This window comes from Lactuca serriola, chromosome 6 (assembly GCF_051521515.1).
Source record: "Lactuca serriola cultivar US96UC23 chromosome 6, Lser_US96UC23_V15, whole genome shotgun sequence".
In the NCBI taxonomy this organism is placed as follows: domain Eukaryota; kingdom Viridiplantae; phylum Streptophyta; class Magnoliopsida; order Asterales; family Asteraceae; genus Lactuca; species Lactuca serriola.
Window position 1 is genome coordinate 159,407,251 of NC_136413.1, and position 14,433 is coordinate 159,421,683.

Here is a 14,433-nt window from a genome sequence, read left to right on the forward strand (position 1 = left end):
AAAGATGTAATATATTAATTTTTAAAGTTGTAATATGTATTTTTTTTTTCATTTGTTAAAAGTTTAGTAAGTTTTTTTAGTTAAATATTTATTGTTACATGTGAAATTTTATTCGATTTGACTAATAAACCGAACAGAATAAACCGTAACTGAATTAACCAAAACCGATTAATCAAACTTTATTTGGTTAAGTTATGATTAGTTTTAACAAGTAAAAAACAAATAAAACCGAACCGATTAAACCGAAAATGCAAAAAAGGCAACCGAATAACACTGCTAATTAGAAGTTACATCACTCTGAAATAAATAACCAGAAAATTAAATAATTTTTACCGCTCAATTATATAACAAAATAGGTCTAAAATAACAAAAACTTAATATTTTTATTATCCTATTAATACATTTATAATAGTATACATTAAAATTTTAATAAATAAGAGGTACTTTTATAAGAGCATAAAGGATGAATTTAAAAATATTTAAGTTATTCAAGAAAGTAAAATTCATATTATATCAAAATATTATTATACTAGAAAAGAAATGAATGGCATGTGAAAGATGAGTTTAAGTTCCAACTAGAGGAAAATCCATGTTTCGCATGGGAGTAGTCTTTTGTGAGATTTGCTTTGAATTCTTTTCATTACATTTGAGGGCACTACAAAAGTTTGCAAAATTGTTGTTTACTACAAGGAACAAAAGACACAAGCGTCGTTAAACTAAAACTGACAAAAAGATAGATTGATGACTCATTTACGGTGGCACTATCTTTGTCCATTGAAGCCACTTTCAGCAAGCCCATAATCAAATAATACAATTGCAACGATCACAATACAAACATCCATAACCTTGAATCATGTAATGCATTATAAATTTCTAAGATGAAAAAGAACGTAATTTTAAATTAAATTTAAAATCTTGCTATCACCGAAGAATGTATATACCTATTTAGGGTCATCTTTGAACCTATATTTTCCAACAGTCGTCCCAACCAAACTAATATACTCTGTGAATTTGGCACGAAGCATGCGATTATGTTTATCAATTGCGATCATGAATATAGGTTTGAGAGTAGGCAGCAACAAATGACAAAGCAGTCAAAGCCCCTTCTTGTACCACTTGCTTTGGAAAATACAAAAATGATTTAGTGATCATATATTCACATTTTAAGGTTACTGCAAACTATTTATACAAGTTACTTTTTTCCAAAAAAAAAAAAAAAAAAAAAAAAAAAAACCACAAATTTTTTTTTCCAAAACACCCTCAATTTTTTTTCCAAAAAAACTTGTATTATAGCAACTTACTTTTATTTGTTTGTTTATTATAGCATCCTACTTTTATTTCCAAAAAATCATCAATCAATAGCAACTTACTTTCATTTATTTCTTTATTATATCATCATACTTTTATTTCCTTCTATCAAGTGGCGGATCTAGAACCCAAAACCACGTGGTTTCTTATATAAGTGAAACAAAAAAAAGTAAGAGAGTAATAATACTAGTGGGGGGCTAGTGCCTGGCGGAGGCGCGGTGTTGGGTCGATAGCGATGGTCGGACGGCGAACGACAGATGGGTGAAAGTGATTATCAGGACGACATATTTCAATCATTTTTTTGCTATTTATCCTTTTGTTTAATTTTAAATGGACTGGACTATTGTCTAATTATTACATTGTAAATGGATCGAAGCATTGAGCTATTTTAAGTGGATTGAAATATAAAATATAGGGTTTATACATTTTGATCCATTTTTCTTTTTAGCAAATTTTATAAGGTAGGTCTTTGAAAATTTATTAGGTAATTCCCCTTTTTTTATGCACAGTTTATACTATTTTTTTAAAAAAATAGGTGGGTCCTAGGACCCACCTTCACAAAGCATAGATACGCCCTGCTTCCATCATAACATTCTACTTCTAAAAATTTACCTAACCATAGCAATATCATCCAAATGCAAAATAATTTTTACTGTTAAATATATTTTTTTCAAAGTACAATGCTATAGATGAGTAGATGTTTTGAAGTACAATGTGTTTCTATTAAGAAAAAATGAACGTATGATGTTATGATACGAAGAAATGGAAGTAGATGCTATTTCTTACAAGCTGTCAATGTCTTCACCGCATCAACTGCTATACTTTCTCATACTGCAATTGAATTAAAGGGGTTAAATGTAGGAAATGAAAAAGAATTATGCACAAAAGTAATGAAATAATTTTTAAATATAACTGAAATATTTGAAAAAAAAAGTATCAAAAAGGTACTATGGTTATTTTATTGATAAACATGGAGAGAAAATGTTATAAATAGCTCAGAATAAACCCTAAAAAAGGGAAATACATTTTGTGAAATAAAATTGAAGCAATAAATATACTTAAGGAACAAATATGTAATTCACTCTAACAATAGTGACAAATGAAATCTTTCCTACACTTGTTTTTGTTATAAAAATTTTCTTAATGATCAAGAAAACAAAAGCATATCAATAAATAAATATTTACTTGTAAAACTATGAATAATTAGAATTAAAAATGTGTCGTGTATATCAACAATTGTTTATGTTAATTAGAATTCAAAAAAAAAAAAGAAAAAAAGAAAAAAAAGAAAAACAATTAGGACAAAATATTTGCTTTTAAATATGAGTAAATCATTTTTAAAGAGAAATAAAATATGAGATACCAATCGGGAGCTTTTAACAGCAACTAAAAAGGAGTTCTATATATATAATTGCAAATATTGGTTTAACCGACATGAAACCTTGTATAAAAGAAGCAGAAATTACGTCAACCACCTAAAAATTATATAAGATTAAATTATACAATCCCGATAAAGAAAAAAATAAGACGTTGTAATAACATTGTATTTTATTTATACAAAGTCATAATAATCATAACTTTAATATTTTTATTTCTTTGGCTGAAAAATTCGCTTAAAATGAAAAGAAATGTTAAATATGACGTTTTAATATTTCATTATATGATGTTCCTATGTTTGTCAAAACAGTGGTTATTATATATGAAAAGTTGGATATAATTGTTGAAAATAAACCACTTGAATGACATAGAGGCATGTAATAGCGTGAAACATATAAAAAAAACAAAAGAGTAGTTACAATTTTCGTCCTAGTGGTATACTAAAAAAGATAACATCTTTGATTGTGTCCTTTTTCATCCATTGCCATTAAATAAATCAAAGCACCATTCCGCTGGAGATGTCTGTAAAAAAGCATAACATTATGCAAAAATTTAACCATTTAATGTTATTAACTTATTGTTTATCTAATCATTTTCTTAATAAATGTTAAGTTTGTTAGATTTTATGGTTAAAAAGATATGTTGAATGGTGAAAGTAACTTTAAAATGGTGAAAGTGACTTGAAAATATAAAACCAAAGCAAACATGTTGAATGTTTAGTTGTAAAAGAATATTTTTCTGAATATGATAACATTTAGAGTAAATTACACGAATGGTCCCTATGGTTTAGGGTAATTTGTGCGTTTCGTCCCTAACTTATTTTTTTAACTCGAAAGGTTTCTACCGTTTGTTTTTGTTACGTGTTTGGTCCCTATCTTGCCTAAAAAGACTATTTTGCCCTTGATTTTTTTAAATTATTTAAATAAACACACCCCAACCCCAACCCCACCCCCTCACCTTACCTTACCTATCCCACCATTTGTCCCTATTTAAATAATAATTTTTTTAGGTAAGACAACGACCAAGCGCGTAACAAAAACAAACGGCAGGGACCAAACGCATAATAAAAAGAAACAGTACGAACCTTCCGAGTTAAATAAATAAGTTAGGGACCAAGCGTGCAAATTACCCCAAACCATAGGGACCATTCATGTAATTTACTCTTTTATTGGTAAATTGAAGGCCTTGTGTTCCCAAAAATTCATTAGATGTAGGATCCAACACTGCAAAATCAAGAAAAACAATAAATCCAAAAATAATTCATTAATAATTTTAAATAAGAAATTCATTAAAAACACTCTGGATATTAAAATATACATTGAACAAAAAGTTTAACATTGTACCTAAGCCACTTAAAGATGTGTTATATGTATCAGGTAAAGGAGGGCTATACCCTTGCAATACCCTAAAGAACTTGGACTCTTAACTTTCACAAACACTTAATCCATAATCAGCCCAAAACGTCGACAGCTACCTAGACTCTATTGAATTCGATAAGTAGCTAAACCCCATCTTTTGATTTTGTTTGATTCTCATCATCCATAAATGAAATATGAACCACCTATTATCTCATCTTCAAAAGGAAATAAATCCATGATTATAAAACTTCACAAAGTCAGAGCCAAGCAAGGTACCTCTCAAAAAGATGAAATGACTTAAAGAACAGTAAAGAGTAAAGAACGTACATAAAGTTACTTGGTTAAAGATCAGAAATTGTTCATACCATATCAGTCTTTAGAGAAATGAATAACATTATTCCAATATTGACAATATAGAGAAAGTCAAAGAGCATCTGAAATTTATGTAATTGCCAATGGAAATGTAACACCATTCTTAATTCCCGCAAATTGGGTGTAATTTGTTGCTATAATTTGTGAAGAAAAGTATCGGTTGATTCAGTAAGAAGTCGATGTAGTGCAGCTCTGCCATCGCCTTTATGGAACTCTCCTCCGTCAATCAAACTCTCCCAAAAACCATAGCAGCAACCAAGATATCTCAAAATTATAGGAAGGGGACAATCAAGTCCTAATTAATCTGCTATTTGGTAAACTACCAAGATTTTTTATGGAAATTTTCTAGCACACGACATCACAGCAACACATCTGCACAAAGCTTCAAGTGGTGTGCAGTAGTGACTGAAAGTTGAAACAGATGAAAAAAAGACATAGAAAGAAGGTGATCAAAAGGTTATATGAAACCTGATCTTGAGGGCGATAAGTGGAGCAGACGATGGTTATGGTGGTGCCTTTCCTGTAAAACTCCCATTTTTTGTTTATTTAAAGGCAGACACCCTTCTTTGCAACCTATATTTCACCATTATCTTTTGGTCTTTGTTCTTGTTGCCAATCGCTTCATATTCATATATTAGTTTCACCAAAATAATCAGCATCCACTTATGACATTAATCAAAGTTTGTTTTAACTGGAGAAACTATATATATACATTTATAAGAGGAGCCGAGGATGGAAATCCAAAATCAAACCCGAATGGAAAACAAATAAAACCACAGACCCCTGACCCTATACCTGTAATGGAGATAGAGCTAAAAGAAGATGGAATTGAGAAAGAAGAAAAGAATAGAGTTGAAATCTTACCCAAATAGAACTGTAGCTTAATTTCAAATCCAAAATAAAACCTAGGTTCATCTCAGGTTCCTTCAGGTCGCTCACAGAGGCAGACGTAGGCTTCATTTTCAATAGTAGCCGATTTTGTCTTATACAGAGTGAGGATTAGGGATTATGGCATAAAAACGAACCGGAGGACGCAAATTCGAGTAGCCGCACTGCCAAATCGACATACAACGATTAGGGCATGAAGACGATAGAAGAATCAACAAAGACATCGAGAAACATGGTAGCAGAAGAACAGAGAAGACGAAAATTCAAGGAATGAATTTAATCTAAAGAAAACTGGAAACATGTGAACGGTCGACAACAGGAACAAACGCCACGTATCTAGGAAAGTTTATGCAAGCCGAAGGAAACAAAGCCCCTAAACGAAACAGAAGCCGACTGAGAGAAACCAGCCAGGGAAAAAGAAGCGGATTAGCCGATACATTTGGTTTTGACTCAGCTTCAAACTACCCACTGTTCACCAGCCTTATCTTAAATTAATATACTGTACTAAGAGGGTGTTTGGATAGGGAAAAAAATGACAGCTTATTGCTTATTGCTTATTTTCACCACAATAAGCTAATTTAAGTGTTTGGATAGGATGCTTAAAAAATTAGCTTATTACGGTGGGAATAAGCTAAATAAGCTGATTTTAATAAGCAAGGGGGTAATGCTTATTGCTTATTGCTTATTGCTTATTAGTCATTTTACTCATATAAGCTGTTTTGTTTGCCAAACACTTCAAATGCTTATTCCTTATTGTTTATTCCCACCACAATAAACTAATCCAAACACATTTTAAAAAAATGTTTATTCCCACCACAATAAGCAATAAGCAATAAGCTAATTAAGCTAAAAATGCATTTATCCAAACACCCTCTAATAATAATTCGTCTAGAATCCCCCGTTACTTATTGACTGGACACGGAACTGGTGAGCTGAAGTTTGAAGACAAGTGAGCGAGTGTAGGTAATTGCCGTCATGGACCACGTAGGCCTGAGAGAGGGTGAGGAGGAGCTCGAACAAAGAGGTTGCCGAGAATATTCAAAAAAAAAAATAGTTTTTTTTTGCACGGCGGCAAAAAAGAATATTTAAGTACTAGGTGTGAAACCCATGTAATACACGAGTTAATTTAAAAAAAGATTAAACATTAAAATATAAGCAAAAAATATTTTTTAATGTCCAATTTTAAAATAAGAAAAAAAAAGAAACGAATTTATTGCAATTTAATATCATATATATGATATTTAATATTTTACCTATATAAGTATATGAGTTTAATTTTAAAAATTGAAACAAACTAAAAATTGACAAATGGATAATATTTATTTTAAAAATACCACAAAATAACAAGTGTCAAAATTCATGATAGATTGACATGTGGCAAAAAAAAACCTTCATTTATTAAGGAGGATTCTTACTTCTTACACTATGTTTATCAAATACTTTCGCAGCCCAACCTTACAATGAAATATTATTATTTTCATTATATGTATAGTTTTTGGAAACAGCAAATAAATTAACGGAGCCTACGTGTGTTTTTAAATACGCATCCCAGGTTCAAGCTCCGTAAAACGGACAAACCCAGCCCCTGACGAGATTTCTTGGGAAATTCCCTCGCATGGAAAATTATCCGTATACAAAATCTATACTACCAACCTATTTTCATCTTTTGATCATTTATCAACAATCAAAATACATTTTATGTTTTCAATATATACAAATATATATCAATATTATAGTTTATTTGTAAAGAATTAAAAATTATGAATTTTGATGTATTATTTATAATTTTTAATAAATATATTATCTAATAAATTGATATAAAAATGGGAAAAGAAAAATGAAACTTAATATTATAGTTTATTTCTAGATCGTGAGCAGAGGACTAATTTCTTCAACCAGTTGTCAATAATAATGTACTTTGCTTTTACATTTAGTTTAATTATACTAAAAACTAGCCGGTAAACCCCACTCTGCGGGGTTCACTTAAGACCAGTAAAGTATTTTTCTTTGTAAAGTATGTTGCTGAATTGTTAAAGTATAATATGTTCAAAAGGAGAACATTTTCTTATATAAAAAAAACAACATACTTTAACCGGGCCATACCACTACTTAACTGATCCGTTAAATGTTCTTCCTGGATGTTTACATTGATCCAAAAAAAACCTTCAGCCTACAAGTGGGAAAAAAATGTGTTAATACAATAAATAGCAACATGCTTCCATTTCTTCCTATTGCATCATTGTACTTTGTAAAATTTATTCAATTATAGCAAGTGAAAGTCTATCTACAAAATATATGTTTGCTTTAACAAAAAAAGGTTATTAAAACCCAAACACGAATATAACAATTTTAATTTTTATTAGTAATTACCATTATTAGAACAACCACTGTGGTTAAAATAGTATTTTGTTTTATGTGATAACTATTTATAAAACAAATTAATAAAATTGATGATCAGTTATGTTGATAGTATTTTGTTTTATGTTGATACTGAAATTATGATGTAAATTGTGATGTTAAATATGAAAAAAGCGTAGTAAATCACTTGCACTTTCATTGTTGTATTCTTACCAGAAAAGCATAATTGAAAAACATTGTAAATCAGTTTCATTGTGCTTTAGAAAACATACCCGATTATGGTATTGTACCTTAAAAAAAGGAATTCTAATTAGGACATTATACTCTAGAATTGAAGTCAGCTAATATGGACGCTATTATCTGATGTTACGTTGTGTATGTTACCCGACCATAAAGCTCCGGTGGCATGTTGCAAAAGAAGTTGAACATAATAAATAATAAGTATTGTTAACTACATTTAACAGTTATAGTGTTCTAACATTTTTATATATAATTTATAAATAAAAGGGATTCCTCGTGTTGCGGGATTAGAAGATATTGCTTTTGTGTAAAATTACGGTATAGTGTCGGAATTAGTACCCACAATAAAGTATCTTGCTATTCTGTATGTATGATGTTTTGGTTTAAAACAATATTACCTTCAATGTAAGGAAATCACAACAGAAGGGCAATTTCGTCACAGTTAAAGGAATCACAACAGATATGATCATAAGTTGCATAAATCTTGAGTGTCCATTGTTAAAAAATCACACATTTAAACTGGAATCAGAACAGAAGGTCTGCAAAAATCATTTTAACAGGTACCTGTTTCCTTCATCTTAAGTGTAGACTTTTAGTTGTTTTTACTATTTATAGCAACAAATAATACAGTCTATGTAACAAATTTGATAGGTCTCCAGCAGTAAATGGTCTTAAAAGTAATGAACTTGCGGAAATGAGATTCAATTTTAACCGGAATACAACATATGGGGTCAAACCTGTTAAACAGTATACACAGGAAATTTTCGTCAAAATCTCTTAAAAGCACTAACTTTTACCAAAAAAAAAAAAAAAAAAAAAACTGTATACATGGGCAGTTTGGTAAAAAAACTATTAAATCATTAATTTTTTACCCAAAAAACTCTTAAAATAACTTTTCTTTTTTATGAAAAAAAAAGTATATAGGAGCAGTTTTGTCCAAACTATTGAAATCATTATTTCTTTTATAAAAAAAAGTATACAGGGGCATTTTGGACAAAAAATGTTATAGTCACTATTTTTTACCAAAAGAACAATATGTAGTGGCATTTCAATCAAAATTGTAAAAATCATTATTTTTTTTTAATCAAAAAAAGAGTATGCATAGTCACTTTCGAGAAAACTGTTAAAATCACTATTTTTTACCAAAAAAACAGTATGTAGTGTCAGTTTGGACAAAAACTCTACACTTTTGTTGCCCGAATCCTTTCGTGGGCATGTTGGACAAAAAAATGTTATAGTCACTATTTTTTACCAAGAACAGTATGTAGTGGCATTTCGGTCAAAACTGTAAAAATCATTATTTTTTTTAATCAGAAAAAGAGTATGCATAGTGACTTTCGACAAAAACTGTTAAAATCACTATTTTTTTTACCAAAAAAACAGTATGTAGTGTCAATTTGGACAAAAACTCTACACTTTTGTTGCCCGAATCCTTTCGTGGGCGCGCATGTTTAATTTTATTATAAGCAAACGAACCTTTAAGACAATCATATGTTCATACAATCATACATCATTGTATGTAGTGAAGCCACTTGAATTTGAAAATCAAGATTTACCTCAAAACTTCCACACAAGCCATTTCTCCCCCTTTGATTTCTGAAGTAGTATTGTCGGAATCAAAACTCCCAAGAAACTCTTTGGTTAACCACTCTTGAAATTCTACACATTATATGGCACCTTCAACTCCAATTTTACCTAGTAAATTACATAACAGAAATATTAAATAACTGAAATACGAATCAAATAGCGACTAAAATGTACCGATTAGTCAATCACTCATGCAAAAGAAGGTGAATCAAAAATTAGGAAACATATGATACCTTCGTTGATAAAAAAAAAAAAAGTCAAAATTTTCTCTTGTTTTAGAATGACCTTTTATTTGAACATTTCATCCTTTTCCAGCTGCCTCCTACAGTCCTACTTCCAGTTTCCATGGTTCTTTCGTCTACAGTGACATACTTAAGCAGCACACCAAATTTACAACATTAAATGACCCTTCTCCTAACTTATTCCCGATCAACAAATCGAAACGTTTCAAGCTCCTTCTGCAAGACAAACCATCAAACACATTATGTTTAGGAGGTAGAATATATGCATCAGTAGCCCCAAACAAAACAACAATCATACCACTTGAATAAATATAAACAAACGCTGCAAAACCGACACACTCCATTTTTTAAATGAGACTAAATGACCATTTTACTCTTACATTTAAGAAACAAATATTAAGTAAAAAGAAAGCAATCGCTTACTCTGGTCCTTGTCAAAGACCTTGAAAGCTTCTTTCGGTTCCTCCTTAGAATTAATGTCCTTCAAGTTAAGCAAAACACATTAATATTTAGAGCTTTGTGTTTTAAAGTCAGCCAAAAAAACTGGAGGAAATTGAAGCCAAAAATCAAAGAAGCAAATGAAAAAATCAATACCCCTTACCTGGTAGGAAAACAAAAGTTGCTTTCTTGGTAACTTCAGTGACCATTCCTCCATCATGTCCACTGCCTCACAACCTTTAAACTGAAAATCAAACATGAATTTGTAGTCTTCAGTCCAAATACTTTTTCTACCGTTTCATCTAATATGCCTTAAAGTGGTTGTATCTGCATTCAGTTAAATTTTTTTCATTTAGACACTTCATCAAACACGTGACATCCATCTAAATTTACAATTTTTTTTTTCAAAAAAGCAAGCTTAATCAAATAAACTTAAATGGAGTTTTGAAATTCAGACACATAAAAATATAACCAATCTTAAAGTTAATATATTATAATAAATTTCAACCTGAAAGTGCAGTTCTATAGAAATATAGATTAACAGGCACAAATGAAGATGATACCAATTACTTGTTGATTGTTGGGGATAAACATGGTTGGGATGATTTTAGGAGAAAACAAAAAAAAATCTAGAAATACTTGCAACACCATCATCGTTGTATAATGGTTAAATCAAAATGAAATCTCACCTGAACATTGGGAATCGGCAAAAAAAATCAGCAAGGGTCTTGTGTTTACTACCTAAAGACAAATCTGAAAAGCCTTTATGATCAGTCGTACATGTATTTTTTTCCATTCAAGTTCAGGAACACCATGTGAAGCTTGATGTGATCGAAGAACAAACAGCAAGAAGATGGCAATGTGGGACTTCTTCGTTCACCGGTTGGGTAACAATTAAGCTTGAATCTGCCAAATATGAAGAAATCAAATGACATGTCAGAAGTGGTTTTAGTTTAGTAAAGTTACGAATATTTTGATTCAGGAGCCTAATTTTGAAAACTGTAGTCCAAAAAAAGAATGAAACTAAAATTTACGTGTTTTTTTGTACTGCCTGTTCAACTCTTTGCCTAACAAACTTCACCTTTTGTTATTACTTTTCCCTCCAACACGGTAGCCATGCTTCAAATTCCTCAGATTGATGTTGTCGAAAGTGTTAGATGAAAATGAGTTTTCAAGTAATCCTAAAAATGAAAGTAAATATATATAAATTTTCAAATACATATTTACAAATACACATTAAAAAATCCAGAAATCCATTCAGTTTATTTTCAAGAAACAAAAATTGTTAATCTAATTTATCAAATGATTTCATTCCAAAGGATTATGTTAACAACTATGTGGGAAAGTAAATTTTTTATTCCATTTAAGAATGATCTTTAAAGAGTTAAAGAGATAAGATGCATACCAGTTTGATTCAATCCACAACAATAACCCGATGATCGCCAATTGCTAACAGTATGGCTGTCGGATTTAGAAGTTGTTTTATTTACCTATACATATCTTTTATTACTATCTTGTAGACACCAGCTTATAAATCACCTGACTTTGATGCCTTTATCGTTGGGGATCCGATTATAATCATCATTTTGGTTTAAAGTAGCACTAATGAGTCCCTTCATATCTTGGTTCCAACAATCATGTAGGTTCATAACCAATCCTAACCAAAAAGAAAACACTAAAAGAAAAATGACTTACAATCACACTAAAAAAGTGTGACCATATGCGTATAGTGACATTTTATTTTTTCACTGAAGGTATGACGGAAGGTGACGCCATGAGTCTTATGGTCACTTTAAAATGCAGTGTTCATATGATATGAAAACATGTGGGCGTATTATAAAAGTGTGGCAAATGTGTACGATTTTTTTTTCATTTAATATCCAATATTGTAACGTTAAATTGTCAGTAGTTGCATATATTTAGTAAACGTGGTGACTGTATATCACCAACTCGCGACATTCATGATGTTTTAGTGTAGTTGCTTTCTTTTATATTGTCACACGCTTTAAATTTTATTAAGACTATTGTGTATCTTTTGTAAACATGTAATTACGGTGAGTGTGACTATGTTTGCTAAATAGCCACATGTAATTACTTCCATAAGTTGCGAATTGCTAATTATTAGTCACAAAAAACAATCAATTTTTGTGACTATAACCTATCGTATAGAGACACACAATTAAGTTGTCACACCCCGGCCGTTGGCGGAAACACCGGGTAGTGTAACATCATTTTTCGTATCACAGTTATATAACATACATTGAACAATACTAAAGAAAATACATGCCTTTATTGATGATTGAAAGTTACATTATTGTTTTCCTAGTATTTATTACATAATATCCGACTATGGCATACTTCTTAATAAACAGAAAGATAATAGTAAAACTTCTCCTGTTCGGATACATACCAACTTTTCAAGTTCCTGAAAACACATGCATTTTAAAAATACGTCAACATAAAGTTGGTGAGTCCACAGATTTTGACTCCATAAAATAATACAATAATACATTTTCACACATTCAAAAGTATAGTTTTGAAAGTATCATTTTGACTCTCCAACATTTAGTATATATATTAGATATAATAGTATACTTATCAATTAAGTGTTATACCTAAGCATTTCTTATTCTTAAGGTATAAGTAGGGGAAAACTTATACTTAACATTAATACTTGTATACGACAAGGTATAATGTTTCTAACAATTTGCTACCATGAGCCTGTAACCGCTGCTATGACATAATACCTCTGATAGAACACACTCATGATTTACCATGAGAAACAAACACACTCATGATTTACCATGAGAAACAACAATGTACGCTTCATCGACGCCGGAATAATAACAAATAAAAGGATAGTTCATCACTTGCTTTTGGTTGACTGTACTAACAGTCACAAGTGAGGTGGTGTAGCACCTGGTTCCTGGTACGTAATCCTTGTAATTAATATTTCTTAATTATGCATTTTTCCTTGGACTCGGCGAGTTGAAGGACCAACTTGGCGAGTTCATGAGTGGACTCGGCGAGTCCACGCTATTTAATGAAACCCTAATTTCTAGGGTTTGAGACCTATTTAAAGGCCCTTAGGGCCGTCATTTGCGGCCACCAACCCCCAGAGAGAGAAACCCTAAGAGATCTAGAGCGTTTGTGAGGAAGGAGAGGCCATTCTTGATCCTTTTGTGGGTGTTTTTGCAAGAAGGAGGTGACCAAGGCAAGAGGAGGCTGAAGGAGGAGCGATTGTGGTGACTTCTAAGTTCTTAGAGATCATATTGAGATATTTTGCTCGGACCTTCTTTAGTTTTGATGTTGATTCTTAGTGTTAGGGTTTTCTAACCCTTTTAGAGGATGAATATGTGGAGAATTTGGTCCCTTCTCGAGTCGATGTTTTGGATCTGGACCCAAAGAGGTCCAGAGACCTTACCCTTGGAGCTTTACGAGTCTTTTTGGGAGTCATGAGCTTGGGATGTCATTTTTGGGGCTAAATCACCAAGTTAGACCATTTAGATATTATATGAGTGTCAAGGTCCGAACTTTATGTGATTATCATGCTTGGGAAGGCCATATCTATGAGTGTATGGAACAGATCTGACCTCAGGAGGCCTATGGAGTTTGTGCATGGCATGAACTTGCCGAGTCCGAAGAACAGACTCGGCGAATAGGATGAGGGTTTCCCGTAAATCACTCAGTGAATAGACTTGTCGAGTTGGGGAATAACTCGGTGAGTCACGAAGAGTTAGGGGACAGGAGTTCAAGGCGGAACTCGCCGAATTGTTCTTGAGACTCGGTGAGTTAAGTCGGGGTGGCCCCGCGATTCATGCCAGATGTGACATGTTGAGTCAGGGGAAGCACTCGACGTGCCAAGAGAGAGACTAAGAGAGTCAGTGGACACGTGTAGACTCACCGAGTCGCCCTAGTGCACTCGACGAGTCAGGTCAAAGTTAACTGTTGACTTTTGTTGACTTTTAGGGTTGAGTATAGTGGTATTTATGAGAGTATTTTCATTGTGTGATTAGGCGGAGGCTAGATCACATTTCTATCGAGTCAGAGACTTACCGAGACACTGAGGTGAGTCTTCTCACTATATGTTACTTAGAGTGGTATTATGCGATGACCAGAGGGTCTTATGTGTTATGTATGAGATTATGTGTTATGTGATATATTTATGTTGTATGTTATGGGTTTTAGACATAAGAACTTTCCTATGTGCACATACAACCCTATAGCTTGGATCTAGGTTTCTCTAATTGAACATGCAATATATC

General features: G+C 31.8%; 1 long non-coding RNA gene across 1 annotated transcript; it reads right to left on the minus strand.

The window, feature by feature from the left end:
- Positions 1-3,046: 3,046 nt before the first annotated feature.
- Positions 3,047-5,730, minus strand: LOC145058897 (uncharacterized). The gene is made up of 3 exons (XR_013686572.1): positions 4,029-5,730; positions 3,770-3,908; positions 3,047-3,207 (listed from the first exon to the last, which is right to left on the minus strand). It is a non-coding gene; the product is annotated as an uncharacterized LOC145058897 (long non-coding RNA).
- Positions 5,731-14,433: the final 8,703 nt, after the last annotated feature.